Raw genomic sequence first — 21,773 nt, forward strand, 5'->3', positions numbered from 1 at the left:
ATCATCCATTCATGCATTCAATCAACAAACATTTGAGTTTGCTGGGCAACATGCGTGGTGCTGGGGATATATAAGTAAATAAACACATCCCTGCCTTCGGAGTTGGTGGGAGAGTTGACAAAGATCTTATCATGTGGGAACCTAGTTTATCTTCACAAAAGGGCAGTCGTCATTGTCTATCTCCCTTGGTGGAAGGGGACACTGACTAGCGAATCACAAGCTAACAAGCAGTGACGTCCCTGGATCCGTCTTCAGACACTGCACCCCGAGTGCCTCCACTCCTCCCACTCCACCCGGAACAAACATCACCCACAGGCGCAGGGTCTCTTGGAAACCTGAAACGCAGCCACTTCAGAGGTGCCACTGTCGCCCGGCAATGTGACTCCGTCTATTGACCCAGGCAAAGTACAACTGTGACCACAACACTCAGCGAGAGGCAGAGAACACCTGCCCCCCGCCCCCCTGCTCTCCCCAGACTCCCTCAGGTCTGGAATTGTTCCAGGGCCACCTGCAAGGCAGCTCAGAGCTTTCACAGAGCCCCAGGTTACAGCTGTGCCTGGAATCCCCAAAGGCTGCCCAGGGCGTGGGCTGGGCTGGGTGTGGAAAGGAGGCGGGGGGTGAGGTGTTGGGTAGAGGAAAGGAGTAATGAGGAGCAGACAATTCCAGCCCCACCTGCCTGCGCTGTCACAGCACCTGGTTTCAGCCATGACCTGCCTCTGCGAAGAGCAGAAAGAACGTATGTGCTCCCTCTGATTCTAAACCTTGTTTTTCCTGTTTCCAGGGCGCAGCTGTATCTTCACGGTGATCGAGCTGGTCCTGGTAAAAGTACAGGGGCAGCTCAGTCTTCATACAGTAAGTGAGCAAGCCATGTACTCTTACCAGCCCCCAAATGCCACCACGGAAAAGGCTCTCCCCTTGGGTTTCATCACTGCTCTCGCCTCACCCTCTTTAAGACCTCAGCCTTTGTTTGCAGATGGAAAAGACCAAGGTACCATGAAATTTCCGGGAAGTTTTATAGACAGACAGCCAAGATGAGAGGAAACGAGGCTGAAAGGGAGCGAGAGGGAGCTGAGAATATGCTGCCACCTCGGTTCACCTCTGTGCAGACCCTGGTCTCACCTGAATCACCGAGACAACCTCCTTTAAGTCCATCCTCCCCAACGCAGCCAGGCGGCAATCTCTCAGGTGTGAATCTGATCACATCCACTTGGTCCTTAAGCTCCCCTGGGGGCACCACGGGGATTCAGAATAAGTGCTGTCTCCGTGGCTTGCACCAGACTCTCTTCCAGAACCTGGCGCCTGCCTGTCTCCCCAGCCTCTACCGCTGCCACGCCCTCACACTCAACCTTCGCCCCAGTCAAACCCAGCAGCACCCAAGTCCCTGCGTGCTGAGCCCAGAGGAGTGGGTCTTGCTTCCAATATTCCTTTCTCCTCCCGACTCTTTAGCTGCCAACTCCTCCTCATACTTTAAACCTCACTTCCTATGTCACCATCTCCAAGAAGTCTTCCCTGACTGCCCCTCTCACCCCCAGTGGGATCAGTGCTTTTCCTCTATGCCAGTGGTCCTCAACCTTGGCTGCACATTAGAATCACCTGGGAATCTTTTTAAAATCCAGATTTCTGGGCCGCATCCTCTGGAAGTTCTGTTTCTTAGTTATGGGGTGGGGCCACAACATTAGTAACAAAGAAACAGAATTTCCGGAGGATGAGGCCCAGAAATCAGGATTTTAAAAAGATTCCCAGGTGATTCTAATGTGCAGCCGAGGTTGAGAACCACTGCTCTATGCTTTCTCTGAGTCTCAACGTGGAGTGTTGCATAGTGCCTATACCTGGAAGGCTCCTAGTTACAATTTGCTCCACTCCTGAAAATCTGCCTGGAGCTGGCATTTAGGATATCAAGTTCACACACCTGCCCCAAAGAACATGTAACTGCAGAATGCTCTGCGTCTGAAGATATGAGCACCCTGGTACTATTGTGTGTGTGTGTGTTTATTTTTATTCCACAGATAGATATCCTGGGCCAAGGTGTCAAGTTCTCAGAAAGTCAATAGTCCAAGCAGAGCTCTTCATGGCTCCATTGTCAATTGCTAGGGAAGACCAGAAAGGAGACAGAGAAGTAATTCACTTCCTGGTGCTCCAAACACTCTGAGCTTTCTTGTTCTCTTCACAAAGGGCTAGAAGATTACCTTTTACTCATGGGTACAAAATACTCCTTAGGTTGGAAAAAAAATCTATTGAATGGCATGAATCATCCTCGGTGAGTCACCTTGCCGGGGCCAACCAGGCAGAATTCCCCTCCAGTCCGCTTTCCTGGGGTCCCTCTGACCAGGACCAAACAGCATGATTTGGAGTTGAGGACCCCAAAGGCTGAAGCCCTGCCCTCTCCTTGAACCCCACCCCCTCCAGGCACTCCCACCCATCCTGGGGAGAGTACAAATGTTGCTGGTTCATCTGGGGGTCAAAGGACCAGAGACTTCCTTCTCAGGACTAGTAAGCAAATGGTTTCTCCTGGAACCCCCCCCCCCCAATACCTTGTATTTATGCACCAGGGGCCTGGTACACAGTCAGGATCCTTCACCAGCACAAGGGCCCAGAGAATGAGGATCTTAGGATTTGGGCCTCAACGTAGGCAGTAGCAGAAGAGGTGAAGAGGGGTCAGAGACAAGGGCTGGAAAACCCCTATGAGAAGCATGTGGCGGGCAGGGTCTGGGATGATACTCAGGCACCTGGCTTGGGAGAGCATGGTGTTCTCCAAGTCAGAAGAGGCAGGAGATTTAGGTCTGCGGCTCCTGTAGCACACCCAGGTGGAGATATCTGGTAGAGACTGGGCACAAGGGACTGGGACTCAGGGGTGGGGTCAATCTAGCTGGAACCTGGGTTTGAGAGCCATCCTATATAATAAAAGCCTAATATGCTAAGTATCCAGTCATCCGGGCATCTGTTCAACCAATCAAAGTATAATATGCTAAGGCCACTCAACCGCTTGCACTGACCACCAGGGATTAGACAGTTGACCGGTCAACCAGTTGCTATGGTGTGCACTGATCACCAGGGGGAAGATGCTTCAACTGGTAGGTTAGCTTGCTGCTGGGGTCCGGCTGATTGGGACTGAGTGAGACGGTCTGGACATGCCCTGGAGCCCTCCCACAGTCCCTCCCTAGCTGGCCAACCTCCTGTGTCCCTCCCCAGCTCCAATTGTTGCACCAATGGGGTCCCTTAGCCTGGCCTGCACCCTCTTGCAATCTGGGCTGAGCTCCCCTCCCTCCCCCACGCCCCCGCCCAAGTGCATGAATTTTGTGCACCAGGCCTCTAGTGAGAATAGAAGTGGTATGAAAACCACAGAGCTGGATGAATTGGTCCAGAGGGAGATGGAGAAAGAGCAGCTACTAAAAGATGGTGCTCAAAGGAGCAGCATTCAAGAAACAGCAGAGGGGAGAAGCACACAGGAGAAGCAGGATGTGGCATCCTGGGCATCGGGGAGGGCAGCTCTTCTACCACCTCCCTGTTTGCAGCATCATTCACAAGGGCTGGCCTGGAAGAGCCTCAGTGTGTATCTGCTGAATTGATTGCTGGCACACAGCATTATGTTGCTGCTCATTAACAGCTGTCTCATAGCATAGACCCTTTTCTCTCCCTGGCTGCCAGGAAGCTCTCTTCAAAAGAAAACCTGTTCCAGAATTTCTGGACATTGTAGGTAACTCCTGAACCAGGGGGGATGCCTTTAATGCTACAATGAAAGGGGCCCTCACACACCCACATGAGCACATGGAGCCCAGGACCAGAGTTAGTCCTGATGCGTGCTGAGCTGGTCAGAACAGCCCTGGCATTTCCCACTGGACTGCTCATCTCGTGGGCTGCCTACTTCGTGGTTCTCCCTGGGCTCCACACAGAGCATGCCCCACAACCAGGCTGGAGCTGGTGATCCTCCTAAAATCCCAATCTTGCCCCTGTTTAAACCCCACAGTTACTCCCATGGCTCTGCACATGGCTTCCAATGTACTCAGGGCGCGGCTTGCTTCTTCAGCCCTACCTCAGCCTCTCCACGCTTTCCCCCAACCCCAACAAACTCCCATCAATATCAGCAGTCACAAATGCATGAGTGGTCGTACCGAGCTAACCAATTCCTTTAAAAGATCCACTGTAGAAAGAAAAACTGAAAAATGTGTTAATCCCTTAGGGCAGTGGTTCTCAACCTTCCTAATGCCCCAACCCTTTAATATAGTTTCTCATGTTGTGGTGACCCCCAACCATAAAATTATTTTCGTTGCTACTTCATAACTGTAATTTTGCTACTGTTATGAATCGTAATGTAAATATCTGATATGCAGGCTGTATTTAGGCGACCCCTGTGAAAGGGTCGTTCGACCCCCAAAGGGGTCGCGACCCACAGGTTGAGAATCATTGCCTTAGGGAGACAGATCCTATGACCAAGTCCATAAACTTGGCTATTGTCTAATTCCTTAACCTTAGGAACTCTGTTTATTGCATTCCACCTAATGATGGTGAGAGCAGCTAGAGGTACTTCAATAAATTCCAAGGTTTTCTAAAAGTTCCATATTTATCAGAGCATAAAATATATAGAAGTGATAGGAGAAGGCATTTAGAAATTTGTTGTGTCATTCATCTGCTTACTCAGTTAGTACATGCCAACTAGGTGCAGGGAACAGTACCAACCTCCACACCTTGTCCAGGCTGCCAAGCTGCCATCCACCTGGAAACCGGGGGAACCAATGCTTTTGAGAAGTGTGAGGCCAGTGAAGCCACGGAATGTAAGCTCCCCTGTGGATTGATCTCCTTCCCCGTAGCCTTGATCCCTCTTCCACTCTCTGCTTCCTCTGCTCTGATGCATCCTTCCCTTTCTCCCCATCCCAAGCCTTTTCAAAAACACCTCAGGGCCCCCAGTTACCCAAGAGCACCCCTATTTCCTCAGCCTTTTCAGGGAGCCTTTCTCCACGCTGTTCCCTGACACCTGGACTTCCCCTGAGGGCACGCTGCATGTGGCTTTCAGGTAGAGGTTGTTCAATCTCCCTTACCCACAACACCAGGACCACCCTATTCCAGAAAACCAACAGTCTACACTCTGTCAAACTCCTTGTTCGTTTGAGACCCAAGCCCTCTGGCTCGTCCACTTCCTCCTTTTCCTCATGGCTGCTGGTGGAGACCCCATTCTCTCCTAGATTCCCTGAAGCCTTCCACCCAGATCCTGCTTTCCTCCTGGGTGATTGCCCCGCGGACAATCCATCTAACATCTGCACTCCCCTTGCCTCGATTTCCTCACCATTATCAGCATCTCCATTCTATTTCAACCAGGGACTTAGATCAGATTCCTAAGTAGATTCATGGATAGATCCTGAAATGAGCATTGGTTTGCAAGCAATTTATTTAGGAAGTGCTTCCGGGAGAAGGCCATGAGGGAGTGGGAACGCAGGTAAGTAAAGGGCAGGAACCACGCAAGGGTGTGATTCCAGGTGAGGCCCCATCTCTGCCTGAGCTCTTGGGGAGCCCTGCAGCACACATTGTGTCTCCGAGTTCACGCCATCTTGAAGTAAGGGGGCTAAACATTCATTCTCTCACCCAGTCAGTCACTGGCTTCAGACAACCCCCTGGGAATATGAACGCCAGAACCAGCCTGGAAGAGGTGCTAGCAGACCCAGGAGAGTCCTCTGACAAGGCTGTCGGGAGGCATTGCGGGGAAGCTCACAGACTCTGGAGTCGGGTGCACAGGTCCAGGAAAACCATCAGCGAGAGCTGGGAACACCGCCAGCATCCACTGCAACCACCTCCTCTTCCAGTGGCAAGAAATGGCCCTGCCTCTGACATGCCCCACTAAGGAGACCCACTTCGGACTTGAGCATCCTCTCCTTCCCGCTCTCACCCTCAGTCACTCGCCCTCCGCCCTGCCCTCCGCACGACATTCCCTTTCTTCCTTCCTCACCCAGCTCAGATTCCGTGCTCAACACTCCACTCTTCAGGGAACAGACTCAACTTCCTTTGTCCTTTCCTGGAAACTGTTATTCTTTCTTTCTGCTCAGGGGTACATCCTGGCTGCGGCAGAGAACTCGGACAGCCAGGGCGGTGGCTGCTACTCTAAAGCCATGGTTTCTTCCTCAACTGCCCTGGATGCCCACTGCAAGCCTGCCCTGCTTCCCTGCTCAGAGCCAGCAGTCAGGACATGTCATGAAGATATTAAGGTGGATTCTCCTATAAACAAACCTGAAATCGTATCTGGAAATCCCTCTGCAACCTAGATATTTACTTTGCACAAGAATTTCCTGCAGAACTGGTTTAAACAGAGATTTCTGTGTGCATGTAAAATGGGCTTTGGCTTATATCTCTACAGTTTTAAGAACAAACCGTTGATACAGAATGAGGTGTACTCTTGCTTTGCCCTCCTCCTGGGGTCTGGAGTCTCAATGCCCCAGTGCACGCTGCCCGGCAAGCAGTATCAGTGGCTTCATGGCTCAGCACTGCTGGACCTTTCATAGCCACCAAAACCTCCTACAGGAAAACTCAGTTGGGGGAAAACATGTTTTTTAGGTGGTCTTCCTTTGCTGTGCCTACAAAGTTGCAAAAGGGAATAAGGTCCATCCAAGAAAGAAAACAGTGTCTACAGAATACCCTAGAAAACAGCTTCGCCTTTCAGCATCGCCCTCCAGGAAGATTCCCTCCAAGGTGGCTCCTCTAATGCAGCATCACGGCTGCTGACATCAGCATTTCCAATTTACTGCAAATGCAGCTCTGAGGCTGGCAGCGAGTGCGGTGAGCCAGAGCGCTGAACCGAACAGGGAAAAGAATCCCCACATTGTTCCTCTGGAGGCTAGGAAGAGAATGCTGCAGAAAACGGACCAGCCCATTCCTCTGAGAAGCATTTTTAAACCATTATCAATAGCTTTAATGAGTGAAGTCTTCAAGGAATCAAGAGACTTACTGAAAAATTAGGGAAGTGAATGTCAAAAGGCGGGAAGGGAAGCTTCCATAAACCAGCTCCGTGTATTTCCAGCACCACCTGGGTCTGGGGGATGGAAGGGGGTGGGATGAAGGCAAGAGTCAGTGCTGCCAGGGGAACTGCAGGGGAATTTTCCACACCAGAGAGCTGCTGAATATAGGCTAGACCTTCTGGCTAAACCAACACCTTATTCTACCCTCCAAATAGCTGCAGTCGTTTCTCACTAGTAATTCCTCCGGCTAGGTCAATTCTTCTGCATGCCCCTAGAACATGGTCCCTTTGTCCCAACCCCAGTGTACAGCCTACAAGAGTTAACGTTCACAGAATGGATTTGACAAGTGTCGATCAAATATCCATTGTGCTTCAGGCACCAGGGGACACAAAAGTGATGGAGCAGCACACCCACTGTCCAGGAACTCAAGGTTGGGTGAATTGGGGTGGGGGATGCCTTCAGAAAAGACCCAGCACTCAAAGATCTAGAGCAGCGGTTCTCAACCTATGGGTCGTGACCCCTTTGGGGGTCGAACAACCCTTTCACGGGGGTCACCTAAGACCATCAGAAAACACATATATAATTACATATTGTTTTGTGATTAATCACTGTGCTTTAATTATGTTCAATTTGTAACAATGAAATTGGGGGTCATCACAACATGAGGAACTGTATTAAAGGGTCGCGGCATTAGGAAGGTTGAGAACCACTGATCTAGAGCATGCCTCCAAAATCTCAGAAAGTAGATAGATCCTTATATGGGTCGCATGAGAATCTGCCAAGCTGCTGTGCTGGTCCTTAAGCTGTTCCCCAAGAAACAGGTCATAAAGCAAGGGTATACTGTCATTCATTTTCAAGGCTTAAACCCCTCTTCCACACGACCACCCTCAGACCCAAATCTGTTATGTGGGCAAACTCACTATGTGATGGGTTAGTCACAATTAAGCAGCCACCATAAGCAGAATCCCTTTCAAGGAACTGCCCAGTTATTAGAACCATGGAACATTATTTGAAAATCTAATTTGCTCAAAACACCAGTTAGATATTGAATACTGGCACACAGTAGGACTCAATCAATCAGTGTAGAAAGCAAATATGGCATTCAGCTTGCCATGCAAACGAACATTATCTGTGGATGCAGGCTTCTTGTAAATAGCAAAGCTCAGGAGAAAACCACAAGAGAACAAAACCATTTTCATAGATAGTTAAATCTAACCTTTGGGTTTCTCAGGTTTTAACCAAGGAATAGTATCTTCATAGAAAGTCCTAGCTGGTATGTAATTTGTCCTACATTTCAGATTCAATTAATTGCTTTGAAATTGCCTCTGAAAAGGTCATTGGAAATAGTCTTGTGGCTATGTCTCCTGTACCTCAGAGAACAGGGGAGAAAGGAAGGCAGAGAAATTGCTGCATCCAATTAAACTAGCGAATGACTCTGACTGGCTGTCTCAGAATTTGTGGGCATTTCCAAGAGTTCCCTGCCTTTCAAAGATTTTTAATGGCCTCTCTGAAGCCAGCCGCATTTAAGCTATAACTGGGATGTCCAGAATTCAGCAAAGCCATTTGCTCCAGAGCCACAGGGCTAAAATAGTGTGTCCTGGAGTAAGTACTTGGTGCCCCCAGCACAGCCACCAGCGCCACATGACTTAATTCCCTGAGAACTTCCACCTGAGGCCCATCCCATGGAGTCCTGTAAGTAGTGTCACAGGTGCTGGGGAGCTCCTTTTCATCCAAGTATCATTGATTTTCCATCAAACCAGCTTTTGATAAGTGCCTACTATGTGCTTCACACTCTGTGAGGTGCCCTAAGGGAACTGAATAGAAGTTATTCCCAGAAATAACATCCCTCGAGGTTGGCTTCCTTATTGGCCCTAGTGGCTCAACCTAGAAGCAGAGCATGTGGTCGCCTACATGACAGTCTAGTTAGGGTTGGGTTGTGAGATTTGTGAGTGTGCTAAAATTCACACAATATAAAATCCATGACTTCTACCATTTTAAAGTGTACAATGCAATGTGGGCTGCCAGACTCAGAAAAAAGAAAAAAGGACAGCCAGTTAAATTTGAATTTCAGATTTAAACAACAACAACAACTTTTTAAGATAAGTGTGTCCCATGCAATATTTGGGACATGCTTACATTTCCCCCCCTGAACTTCATATTTAATTGTTTGTCCTGTATTTTATCTGGCAACCTGAAGCCAGGTAGACAGAAGAAGCACAGCCACCAGCCACTCGACACAACCAGCCACAATGTAGGCAGGACGACACTGGGTGAGGCCACCCAACTGCTCCTTGAAGGGTCTCTACTCTCTCCTGCTGCCAGGTGCAGAGGACACCATCACGGTCATGTTAGACTTGGCCACTCAGCTGCACTTCACACAGAAGGCCTTGCTCCTTCTTAAAATGCTCCTACTCTTGACACTTCTGTGACACCAACTTTCAAGATTTTCCTCCACTCTCTCTGGATGAGCCTTCTAAATTCACTCTGTGAAGTCCTCATCCTAAAAATTAATAAATATTGGACTTGTATTCTGTCCCCGAGTGACCTCTTCTAGGGCCATGGTTTTAAACCCCACCCACTTGTTGATGACTCCCAGATCTTTATGCCCAGTGAAGACACCGGCAGAGTCCAGCAGAAGAAAACTTGGGGATCTGGGTGTAAAAGGTGCAGGAGCTGCAGGGGTGCTGTGTCCCCAGGCTCTGACTAGGTGCTAAGCCACGCTGACACTGCAGATGTCCATACCATTCTGCAGCTGAATAATGAGGGAGCTCTGCTGGCTATCAGTTATAGGAATCCAGATGCCAGATCACCACGGCCATCACCAGTAACATCTGCTTGTGTAATGAAGACAATCTCTAACGCATCCTCATGGACTGCATGAAAGGCCATGCAGCCATCACCCAAGTGGCCAACCTTCCAAGGACACATGGGGTTTGGAATGCTCAGGGCCAAGGTCCAGCCTTGGGGTGGTACCTGGGGAAGCCCCTCACCCAAAGAATGGCATTGCAATGGGCGTTGATGGAAGTTGAGGTCAGAAGAGAGAGATGACCAAATATAATATCCTATCTAATAAAAGAGAAACATGGTAATTGGCGTACGACCGCTACCCTTCCAATTGGCTAATCAGGGCGATATGCAAATTAACTGTCAGCCAAGATGGCAGCCGGCAGCCAGGCAGCTTGAAACTAACATGAGGCTTGCTTGCTTCAGTGACGGAGGACTCCAATGTTCCCCGCCTGCAGCTGCAGGCCTCTGAGCTGCAAGCAACTATGTAACAAACATAGAAGCTAAACAAAACCCCAGAAACCTGCCGGGCTGCAGCCAGCAGAATCGCAACATTGTAAACAAAGGCCAGAAACCTACTTTCAGCAGCAGAGGCCTAAGAACTGGAGCCAAGCCTCAAAGCTAAAGCTGGCCCAGAATTAAAAAAAAAAATAGAGAGAGAAAAAGGAGTGGTTGGGAGCTTCAGTCACCCCCAGCCTGAAAACAGCCCTCAGCCCCTCACCCAGACTGGACAGGCACCCCAGTGGGGACCCCCACCCTGAAGGGTGTGTGACCAGCTGCAAACAGCCATCATCCCCTCACCCAGGCTGGCCAGGCACCCCAGTGGGGACCCCCACCCTGATCCAGGACACCCTTCAGGGCAAACCAGCTGGCACCCACCCATGCCCCAGGCCTCTACCCTATATAGTAAAAGGGTAATATGCCTCCCAGCACCGGGATCAGCGTGACAGGGGGCAGCGCCCAAACCCCCTGATCGCCCTGCAGCTCTGTGTGTGACAGGCTGCGGTGCCCCAACCCCCTGATCGGCCCTGCTCTGTGTGTGACTGGGTAGAGACATAACCTCCCCATCGGCCCTGCCCTGAGTGTGAGAGTGGCGGCACCCCAACCCCCTGATCGGCCCTGCTCTGTGGGTGATAGAGGATGGCGCGCCAACCCCCTGATGGGCCCTGCTCTGTGCGTGACAGGGGGATGTGCCCCAACCCCCTGATTGGCCCTGCTCTGTGTGTGACAGGGTACAGAGCCCCAACCCCCCTGAGGGGTCCTGCTCTGTGAGTGACAGGGGGAAATGCCCCAACCCCCTGATTGGCCCTGCTCTGTGCATGACAGGGGGTGGCGCCGCAACCTCCCCATCGACCCTGCCTTGAGTGTGACAGGGGATGGTGCCCCAACCCCCCAAACGGCCCTACCCTGAGCGTGACTGAGGGTGGAATCACAACCTCTGATTACCCTGCTCTGTGTATGGCAGGGGGCGGCGCCCCAACTCCCCAATCAGTCCTTCTCTGAGCCCGACCAGGGGCTGCACCTAGGGATTGGGCCTGCCCTCTGCCACCTGGGAGCAGGCCTAAGCCAGGAGGTCGTTATCTCCCAAGGGGTCCCAGACTGCTAGAGGGCACAGGCCGGGCTGAGGGTCCCTCCACCCCCCTGAGTGCACAAATTTTTGTGCACCGGGCCTCTAGTAATATATATAATGTAACATATCTCAAAGGCTATTGAGACTTTTTGTTGGAATTTGGAGTAGGGGTCCAGAATCCTATAAGCCTTCCCTCCCTCTTATTCTTCGTACTGGGTCTCAAGACCCACTTAGGACCTGGATGATTCATGGGACACTATTGGAAAGCAGGAGTCTAGAGAAAAGAACACCAAAGAGAAAATCCAGAACTTGGAGTCTTGTTCTAGCTTTGCACACATACACTGTGAGAGCAGAAGATCCAGGTACAAATGCCACCCTGGCTCACTTAACCTCTCTATTAATCTCTCCCTTCTCTATAAAATTGATACAGTAACCCACCTCATTGGATTACATTGCAAATTAAATGATATCATACTTGCAGGGTGCCAGTATATTGAATGGTTATAGTAAGTACTTAATAATTGCTAGTTATAATAATAATTAATTTGATAAGTCTATAGAATAAGAAATATATTTCTGAACATGGAGTACAATGCTGAGTATATTTCCATTAAACTCACCTTGTGCTTTGTGTTGAGTACTTGTATTGTAATTATCATTAGGGATTGTCAATGGCCTTCTTCCTCTCCAGAGTGTAGTTAATTGAGAACCAACAGTACTGGTCTTCCTTTGAGCTTGTTGACTTCTTGTGGTATCTCAATTTGCCCCCACAGCTATTAGCACAGGTCTTGCACAAAGTAAGTATTGCATCAGTGTTTCTTAAATGAATGAGCGCTTACCAGTTCTAATGAGTCAACCTTTGAACGCTAATACAAGTTAGGTCAAGAGCAGTCAAGTCTGTTAATAAATAAGAGAGACCGTGATTTCAGGACATGTTCAAAATTTAGAAGTAATTGAGTCGTTTAAGCCAATTAGTCTCATAAATGGTCTCCTGGTTAAGCTTCATGGTAGACTATACGTTTCCCAAACTGGCCACAACCTCTCCCGTCCAGCACGCTCTTCTCACTATGTGACTGTGCTATTCCTCCCGGGAGAAGGTGAGATCTATGCTCCTTCTCATTGAATCTGGACAGGCTGCGATTAAGGCAGTAGTGACACTATGTGACCTCCAACTATCATAAAAGTCCTGGCTCTTTTGAGGCATTCATTCTTGGAATCCAGCTGTCATGCTCTGCGAAAGCCTAAATTAAGCCATGAGATCCCATGGTGAGTTCATATGTGGGTGTTTCAGCCAACAGCCAAGCTAAGATCTCAGCTGAGAGACAGTGTTAACTGCCAATCACATGAACAAAGATGTCTGGAGTTGATTCCAGCTCCCCTACCCTCCACCCCATCAACATCTGTAGTCTTCAAATCTTCCCATGTGCTGCCCCAGACACCCCTGCTGAGTGCTGCCTGAAGTCCTAAACTACAGAATCTATGAGCACAATAAAATGCTTGTTCCCCACCAGTAAGTTTAGATGGTTTGTTATACAACAATAGGAACACAAACAGGTTTTAATCTACATCATACTAGATGTGATGGAGAGACCCACAGAGGGAATCGGCTATGACTATGTAAAATGTTTTTGCCTTTTCACCTCTGCCTGCCACCTGCCTCTGGAAGAACCAGAAGCCACAAAACAATCAGGGAGGGAATTTGAACAAGGAGAGAAAGAACACATGGGCGTCCCTTCTCACTGCTGGTCTGTGGCATCTCAGGCCCCGCCTGACCTACAGGGGAAGGGGAGCTTTGAATCAGATGAGAGGTCATTTGGATTAAGATTGATCTGGACTTTTGAAGACCTTAAAATAATTGTTTTCATTTCTATTCTATTTTTATTTTGTTTTAAAAGTACCCTGAAATGCTTTGGGAGATTCCTGGGAAATCATCCAAGGTTGGCCTAACAGAACAAGTGTGAAGGTAGAAGTTGAAATTTCCATTCAGATATCTGATAGGCTTTGCAAATTTCCACCAAGCTAGAATAGCAAAGTTGACTAAAATAATAATTAAACGTTAAAGTAAAACCCTTTAGTCTTCCTATCTCAAAAAACTGGTACCACTATTCTTCCATGTTGTTCCATCCACAAACCTAGGAGTCATTTCTAAGTAACCCCCCCCCTTTTTTTTTAACCACTTTCAGCACGTGTCCCATCAGCAAACCTTGTGGCTTCCATCTACAAAATATAAATCAAATCTGTCCACCCTTCTCCATCTCAATGCCACTCTCATTATCCAAACCACCATGTGTTCTTGACTGGACTTCAAATATCGCCCAACTAGTATCCCCGCTTCCATTTTCACCTGCCCTGCCTCTACTCCTTCCATTTGCTCAGCATCCATGATGAGCCATGTTGCAGCAATAGCACCCTGATTTTGTTTAGGGAAACCACTCCAGCCCCACTCCCATTCCTTGTAATTACCTTCACTCCAGAGCTCCAGGAATGAAGCACATGACTCAGACTAAGCCAATCAGCACTCTGGATCCCACTCCCCACCATGATTGGGTAAAAGATGACTTTCTGACCTTAGGCCAATCAGGACTAAGACAACTGAACTGCAAGACTTTTGTTTGAGCCTTAGAGAATTTAGCTTTATTTTCCCTGAAGGATGTGAATCTGGAAGGATGAAACCCTGGAGCTATTGGCAGCATCTTAGAACCACCAGGAAGGAACATGCCTAGAATAGAACAAGGCAGAGAAAAATCAAGAAATGAAGAATTGGCCCCGGCCATGCTGCTCAGTGGTTACAGAGTTGACCTTTGCACTGAAGGGTCCCAGGTTTGATTCCCAGTCAAGGGCACATACCTAGGTTGCAGGTTTGATCCTAGCCACGTCAACCAATTGATGTATTTCTCACATCCATGTTTCTTTCTCCTTCTCTCTCTCCCTCCCTCCTTCCCATTCTCTCTAAAAATCAATGGAAAAAAATATCCTTGGGTGAGGATTTTAAAAAAAGAAATGAATTGTAATAATGATGTCTGGTGTCAGGTGGGTACTAGACTTATCAGAGGGATGGTTTCATAAGTTATCTAAATGTCTAACCACTATGAGGTACACCTGAAACTAATATATGCGGAATGTCAACTGTAATTAAAAAATAAAACAATTAAAAAAGCAAAAATAAACATAAAGGAAAAATGAAAAAATACTCTGTCCTTGATGCATTTAGTCCTGAGTCCTAGAATGGGCTGGATCCCACTTGGGTTGGGCTCTCTGTCACCTGCAGTAGAAACCATCCTAACAGATACATTGGCTGATCCAGTGCCCACATTTATGCCCAGAAGGTTCAGGTCTCAATGAATCCTTAGACACAAATGGCCTCACACTGCAAAGGCTCACACGAAGCACTGATGGGTCTTCAGGTCACCAGTTTCAGCAGCAGTGTTGCCATTACGATCAATTCCCGGCCTGAAAATACCAGCTTTCTCTTTCTTCACCTAAATTTAACATGCAACTTCAAGGGTACTGTCCCAACCTTCCCTTCTTGGTGCATTATAATGTTACTTTCAACCGTTAGAAAACACTTAAACACAGTCACCTATGACCCTTGTTTAGGTTATACATTTCTCACTGTGCATTCATTAACGTCCTAATTCAGAATACTCCAATTCTCTTCAATGTATTTCTTATATGTATTTCCCCATATGTTTGTTCTTTTAGTGGAAACTCTAAGACAGGGAACGAGTCTCTTTGTGGGACACCTTGCACAAGGCTATGAGTAGTTAGGTACTCAACAAATGCTTAATGACAAACAGTGGTGACAAGGGTGACATTGGTTGTGTTGCATCATTAGAAAGACAACTTTTCTGACCATTTATTGGAGATGGTTCTTCTGAATTAATATAATAATGTCACCCTTGTAAGAATAAATTAGTTGTGAGGTGAACAATTTAGAATTCTTCCTAGTTCTCAGATTTGAATAGCTACTTTTGGTGTTTTTTTAAAAAATACATTTTTATTAATTTCAGAGAGGAAAGGAGAGGGAGAGATCAAAACATCAATTATGAGAGAGTATCATTGATCAGCTGCCTCCTGCGTGCCCCCTACTGGGGATCAAGCCTGCAAACAGGGCATGTTCCCTTGACTGGAATGGAACCTGGGACCCTTCAGTCTGCAGGCTGACGCTCTATCCACTGAGCCAAACAAGCTAGGGCTACTTTTGGTGTTTGAAAGCTTGGACTCTTTCTTATAATTTATAAAATTCTTCTTAGCTATTCAATAACTCTAAGTAAAATAAAATAGTGATTCAAAATAATGAACCCAATCATTTTAAATTTCCTTGAAATCTGCAAAGGATCAAAATCTAAAAGCAATCTATTGAGGGCAGAACATCCTTACAAATATTAGAAACATAATTAAAATTATTCATCCGTTTTCAGCTACGGACTGTAAGCTCATCTCTACAGCAAGCTCCTCTGGGGATCATGAGCTTTATTAAAGTACCCATCACTGAGTTATGGAATCCTAGCGACAAGAGCACATCCACTCTTCGGGAGTCTGATTGGAGTAAAGTACAAATTTTTGAACTTCAGCACTTAACTCACCTGGCTACCAGGTACTTCCCTGGGCCTTCTGGGCACTCGCCCCCTCCCAATCTGGTCCATTCCATGTGCCTGTGCCACAGCACACAGGGAAGTTACTCAAGACATTGGTGGACTTCTGCTCAGTGGCCTTAATTTTGGATTCTGATGCTACTATATGTACTTGTCCATGAACTTTTCTGAGACCTCTTATGAATGGACATAGGGTCACTGCATGATCTGTGACTTTGTTTTTTTTTTTTTTTCCAGTTCTCACATGGGGATATTTTTCCATTGATTTTTAGAGAGAGTAGAAGAGAGAAAGAAAGACAGAGAGAAATATCAACATGAGAGAAACACATTGATTGGTTGCCTCCTGCATATGCCTTGACCAGGGCCTGGGCCAGGGAGGAGCCTGCAACTGAGATACATGCCCTTGACCAGAATCAAACCTGGGACCCTTGGGTCTGCAGGCGAACCCTCTATCCACTGAGCCAAACCAGCTAGGGCTGATCTGAGACTTTGGATGTGTGCAACATGTTGGAAGTGGAGTGGACTTTGATGCTCCATAATCCAAAGCCTGCATCCTGGTGCAAGAACTGACTTGCATAGGATGCTGGGCAAGTCACTTACCCTCTCTGAGCCCCAATTCCACACATGAAACCAGGATAATAATGGCACCCTCTAAATACCTATCTTACAGGCTTGTTATTTTTTAATATGTTTTTATTGATTTCAGAGAGGAAGAGAGAGAGATGGAAACATCAATGATGAGAGAGAATCATTGATTGGCATGCCCCCAACTAATGATCAAGCCTGCAATCCGGGCATATGCCTTTGACTGGAATTGAACCTGGGACCCTTCAGTCCGCAGGTCGACGCTCTATCCACTGAGCCAAACCAGCTAAGGCAAGGCTTGTTATTTTTAAAAAACAGTGCATTTGATTAAAAACCACAATGAGATAGCACCTCACACTGTTAGGATGGCTATTATAAAAAAGACAAGAGATAATAGATGCTATAGAGGATGTTGAGAAAAGGGAAGCCTGGTGCACTGCTGCTGGGAATGTAAATTGGTACAGATACTATGGAAAACAGTATGAACATTTCACAAGAAAGTAAAAATAGAATTGCCATATGATCCAGTAATCCCACTTTTGGGTATATATCCAAAGGGAATGAAGTCAGTGTCCTGATGAGATAACTGGACTCCCGTGTTCATTGTAGCATTATTCACAGTAGCCGAAGTGTGGAAACAACTTAAATGTCCATCAATAGATGGATGGATTAAAAAATGGGATACACACACACACACACACACACACACACACACACACACACACAGGAATACTATTCAGCCTTAAAAGAGAAGGCAATCCTGCCATTTGCGACAACATGGATGAACCTGGAGGACATTATGCAAAGTGAAATAAGTCAGACCAGGAAAGACAAAAACTGCATGGTATGTAGAATCTAAAAAAAAAAAAAAGAGTTGAACCCACAGAAAGAGAGTAGAATGCTGGCTGCCAGGGGCCGGGGGCAGGAGGAAACAGGGAGAATCTGTTGAAAAGGTACACACTTACAGCTCTAAGATGGCTAAGGCCTGAGGATCTAATGACTAACATGGTGACTATAGTTGATATCATTGGAATTTGCTAAGAGAGTTGAACGTAAGTGTTCTCACAAAAAAACGCAACTATGTGAGGAGATGGATGCATTCATTAACTCAAGGGGGGGGGGGAATCCTTTCATAATGGGTACGTATATCAAATCATCACATGATGCACTTTAAGTACATGGCAGTTTGTCAATTTTACTTCGATGAGCTAAAAATAATGGTGTATTTGAAATGAATAATAATAGTGCACGTGATAAAGGAATGTCGCTACTATCACTGTAACTTCGTTTTTCACTTTACCAGACGGACTCTAGCCTTCCATCTCCCACGCTGCAGCCATCAGTGCCAGTTCTCATTCCTCCCGCTCAGTTCTGATGTCTGGCCGAGTCTGACCGCCATGAATTTATGTGGCAGCTCAAAGAGGAAGAGAAGAGGCAGAGGCTCCAGGCATCAGAGACTTCCTCTACTGTGCAGCTTGAACCACTGGTTCTCTAGCACCTTCGAACCTAACCTGGGCATCCTGACACCCAAATTCTGACATCCCTGGGCCAACTACAATGCCCTAAAACTAGAGGCCTAACGTTAGTCCTAAACCCCAAAAGGGGTCACATATTGGTTGTGCAAATATCTCCTATCAAATCTAACATATCATCGGGTACAAAATGCATCATTATTTTTTTGTACTTCTAATAAATTAATGATGCCAATTGAATGATTATGTACCATGGGTAGGGAGACACATTCTGATTTCAGAAATGTTATATAATGAAAATAATGCATCTTATAATTAATGCAGTACAATGGAACAGTTTCTCTTGGAGAAACATTAAAAAGTACAAAACATGGCTCTTATTCTTGTTTTCAAGAGTGCTGCACAGAGCCTGGCGGACGGCAAATGAATACTTGTTAAATGAATAAATGTATGCATGAATGAATGCACTCCCTAACAGCCGCATTAGGAGATTCTGTTATTCAAAAAGAAAATGTGATGCAACAGGAAAATCATGTTAAAACTTAAACACATCATTTCACCAGACATTCCCCTCGAATTCATTTATAAAATAAGCTTCACTCCGAACAGTTTGTTGTGTCCTTCGCAGAAGGGACACCTAGATATAGTAATTGATTCAAAAGCCTACTGTCTACCTAATGGCCTGTTTGAAGGTAGACACTATTGTTAAGTGTGCGGTATCTGGGACCATAAAACATCAGGTGCCTATTCAGACTCATCTGGCAGCATCTTCAGAGTACACTTTGGGTTCCTATCAGCTAGGGCACAGCATTGCCGTCTTTGATAACCGGGAAAACAGATCCCTTTACCAGTGCCTTCTCCTTTCTCTTGTACCACTAAATTGGCTATAGACTGCCTGGCACCCAGCCAATCCCTGCACGGTGATGGGGATGAAGGCGAGTGAGTCACAGTCGTCAAAGACGCTTCCGTTAGAAGAATTCAGCATCTGCTTCCTGCCAGAGCAGCTCCCGAGGGTTGTTTTGCCCTACTCATTGCCATTAAAATTAGTGTATTTCTCCCTGGCCAGTGTGGCTCAGTTGGTTAGAGCATCGTCCTGTACATGGAAGGGTCACAAGTTTGATTCCCAGTCAGGGTGCATACCCAGGTTGTGGGTTTGATTCCCTGTCAGGGTGCGTGCAGGTCAGGGTGTGTGCAGGAGGCAGCCAATAGATGTTTTCCTCCCCTCCCCTCCCCTTCCCTCCCCTCCCCTCTCCTCCCCTCCCCTTTCCTCCTCTCCCTTCCCCTCCTCCTCCTCCTCCTCCTCCTCCTCCTCCTCCTCCTCCTCTCTCTTCTCTCTAAAAATCAATGTAAAAAATTAAAAAATTAGTGCATTTCACCTCATGGGCTACAGAGATAGGCATTATATAAAATAGATGAAAAGAAATATAGATGGATGTTGGAGATTCATAAATGTAGAAGGTTCTTTGGGAAAACTTCTGGTGACAGGTGCCACCAGCATCAGAGGGCCACTCTTCTCTTTGCTCTGAATTTCAGCCCCTGCTCTGGCTAACCCTTCGTCTGCTGTTTGCTTGAATGCATTCACTCTAGACTTTTCTCTGTGTTGAGGGAGGATGGTGTCCACAGCCATAGGAGGTCAGATCCTTTGCAGGTGAAACACAAGGCATTGGAATAGAGGCATCCTGCCCATAACTCAAATGACTTTTCACGGAGACTGTGGACCAGTTTCCCAAAACAGGCTACCCTTGTGCAAGTCAAGAGCAATGATGTCCATTCTCAGTGTGACCTAAATGACTCTAGAGTTGAAAAGCCCACACAGACATGATACAGCTATTTATCCTTGTGGCTACGTACAGACAAAATAAAAGGAATCCACAGACAATGGACTGACTGCCTCTGTTCTTTCACAGTGAAGAATTATCCACCAGATGCCACCTCCCCTTCACCCACAGGCCCCAGAACTGCAATCCTCATCTTCTTTCCCTGTAATCAATGTCTCCCAACATTCCATACCTCGTGGATGACACTGCTTTCCTTTAATTTAAGAGAAAGAATTGACTCCACTAAGCTGGTGGCCAGTATATCCCTAGACCTTTCTTCTTCACTCCCCCAGTGGTCCCTCTAGCCCAGACCTCTGAGAGGATCTCAATATTTTTCACCCGGTTACTGCACTTTCTTCCCAATAGTCTTTTGCTTGTCATTATTCCTGCCTCCAATTCACATCCTGTCTTGTGTCAGAGTTTTAATTCCCTGTGCCATCAGAATGGAAACTCCTTAAAGGCAGAGAGCATCTAACGATCATCTCAGAATCAATCGCCGAGCCTGGCACACGTGTTTAATAAATATTCCAAATAGAAATGGAGTCCCAAACGTACTGGGGTAAAAAAAAAAAAAGTAAATCCATATTACTCACAGACTCTGGATTTGCAAATCCTCCTTGCTAAAATTCATCTGTAACCCCGAATCAATACTGATGGCACTTTTGCAGACATGTGCAGAGCCACAAAATGCTTGAGTCGTTCAACACATGTGTTCCCAGGTGCGGTCGAATATGGCAATGTGCTGCCTTCTTGCATCAGCTCTCACACTGTGTCTATTTAGTACCCCATTTTTCACAATATTTGGTGTTTTTTTTGTCATTTAATTGTTTAAAACTGCACTCAAGCACAGTGTTGAAGTTCTGTCTAGTGTTTCTGAGTGCCGGGTTTGATGCCTTATGGAGAAAATATGTGTGCTGTTGCCATGAGGTCAATGTTAACGAATCAACAATACACATCCCAGAAGGTGCCATTAAACAGAAACACACAGAAAACAAGGTTATGTACTGATCAGCTGATGAAAACGTGGTGAGGCTTGCAGGAACCTACCCCTGTATTTTCCCTAGAAGCAGTGGTTGGTGTTCAATAACTCAGTGATCGCAGCCACTTTATAGAACACAGCTACTGCAGATGACAAGAGTCAACTGTGCTTCATTTTGCCATCTTCTCAGAAGGAGGATTATGGGAGCAACGGTTTGATGAGGCTGAGATGAGTCTCATCAAGCCTTAACCTCTCTTTTCATGCTTTATGGATTACTCAGCAGCACAGGTTTTGTGCTGAAAATGTCTTGGGGAGAAAGCTGCTGCTCAGCTGTAGACGGCATCCCCTGAGAGCCATTAGCCTGCCTGGGCAGCATCTGGGGCACCGTACCCTATCCGCTCACTGGAAGCTAGCTGGCTGGGGACTCAGGCAGAGAAGCCAGGGAAAAATAAAGCTTTATCCTAGGTCTTAATGTGGGTTCCCCTAAAAGCTGATCCAAGATAAGGACTTGAGCACAGTAGTTGTTTGGGAGGTGAGGAAAGCACCCGTAGGGGAGTAGAAAAGAAAGGGGATTGGAAAGCAGCCAAGAAAACCAATGAAAAGTGAGTATCAAGCTAGCTATCCCTGTGGGAGAATGGAAACTTTCCCTCTGGGGAAACTGGGACCTCACGCAAAACATATTCCTGAGTTCTCTTACCACGGCTGAGGGAATTGGGGTGTTTTTACACCATCTCTCACTGGTCATTGGCCGAGGGCTGCTCTGCGGGTGCACCAAGTCCCCTGCACTTTCTGCATCCCATGGGAGCAGCAGAGAAAAAGGCCAAAAAGGCAAGACTTGGCCCTCAGAAGTCAGCCAGTTTCCCCTGAGTGGCAAGAGCCAAGGGGTAAGGAGGGGTACATCTGTGACATCATCCCGGGCTGACGTTGAAAGTCACATAAACCAAGAGGAGGAACAAGGCCACTCCCATGAGAAATTTACAAAACAAGCACATCCCTGCTTCCTGAACCCTGGGGTCTTCATGTACTTTTAGCT

General features: G+C 47.0%; 1 protein-coding gene across 3 annotated transcripts in view; it reads right to left on the bottom strand.

Annotated features, from left to right (window-relative positions):
• Positions 1 to 21,773, bottom strand: part of KCNK10 (potassium two pore domain channel subfamily K member 10) — a 111,558-nt gene that overhangs the window by 69,526 nt on the left and 20,259 nt on the right. Inside the window, exon 1 of one of the 3 annotated variants that reach the window (XM_059688786.1) lies at positions 1,120 to 1,308. The exons of the other annotated variants lie outside the window; for them this stretch is intronic. The gene's annotated coding sequence lies outside the window, so the exon portion shown is untranslated. Of the gene's footprint in view, positions 1 to 1,119; positions 1,309 to 21,773 lie in introns of those variants that run through there. 3 annotated transcript variants of the gene reach the window in all.

This window comes from Myotis daubentonii, chromosome 1 (genome assembly GCF_963259705.1).
Source record: "Myotis daubentonii chromosome 1, mMyoDau2.1, whole genome shotgun sequence".
Lineage (NCBI taxonomy): Eukaryota > Metazoa > Chordata > Mammalia > Chiroptera > Vespertilionidae > Myotis > Myotis daubentonii.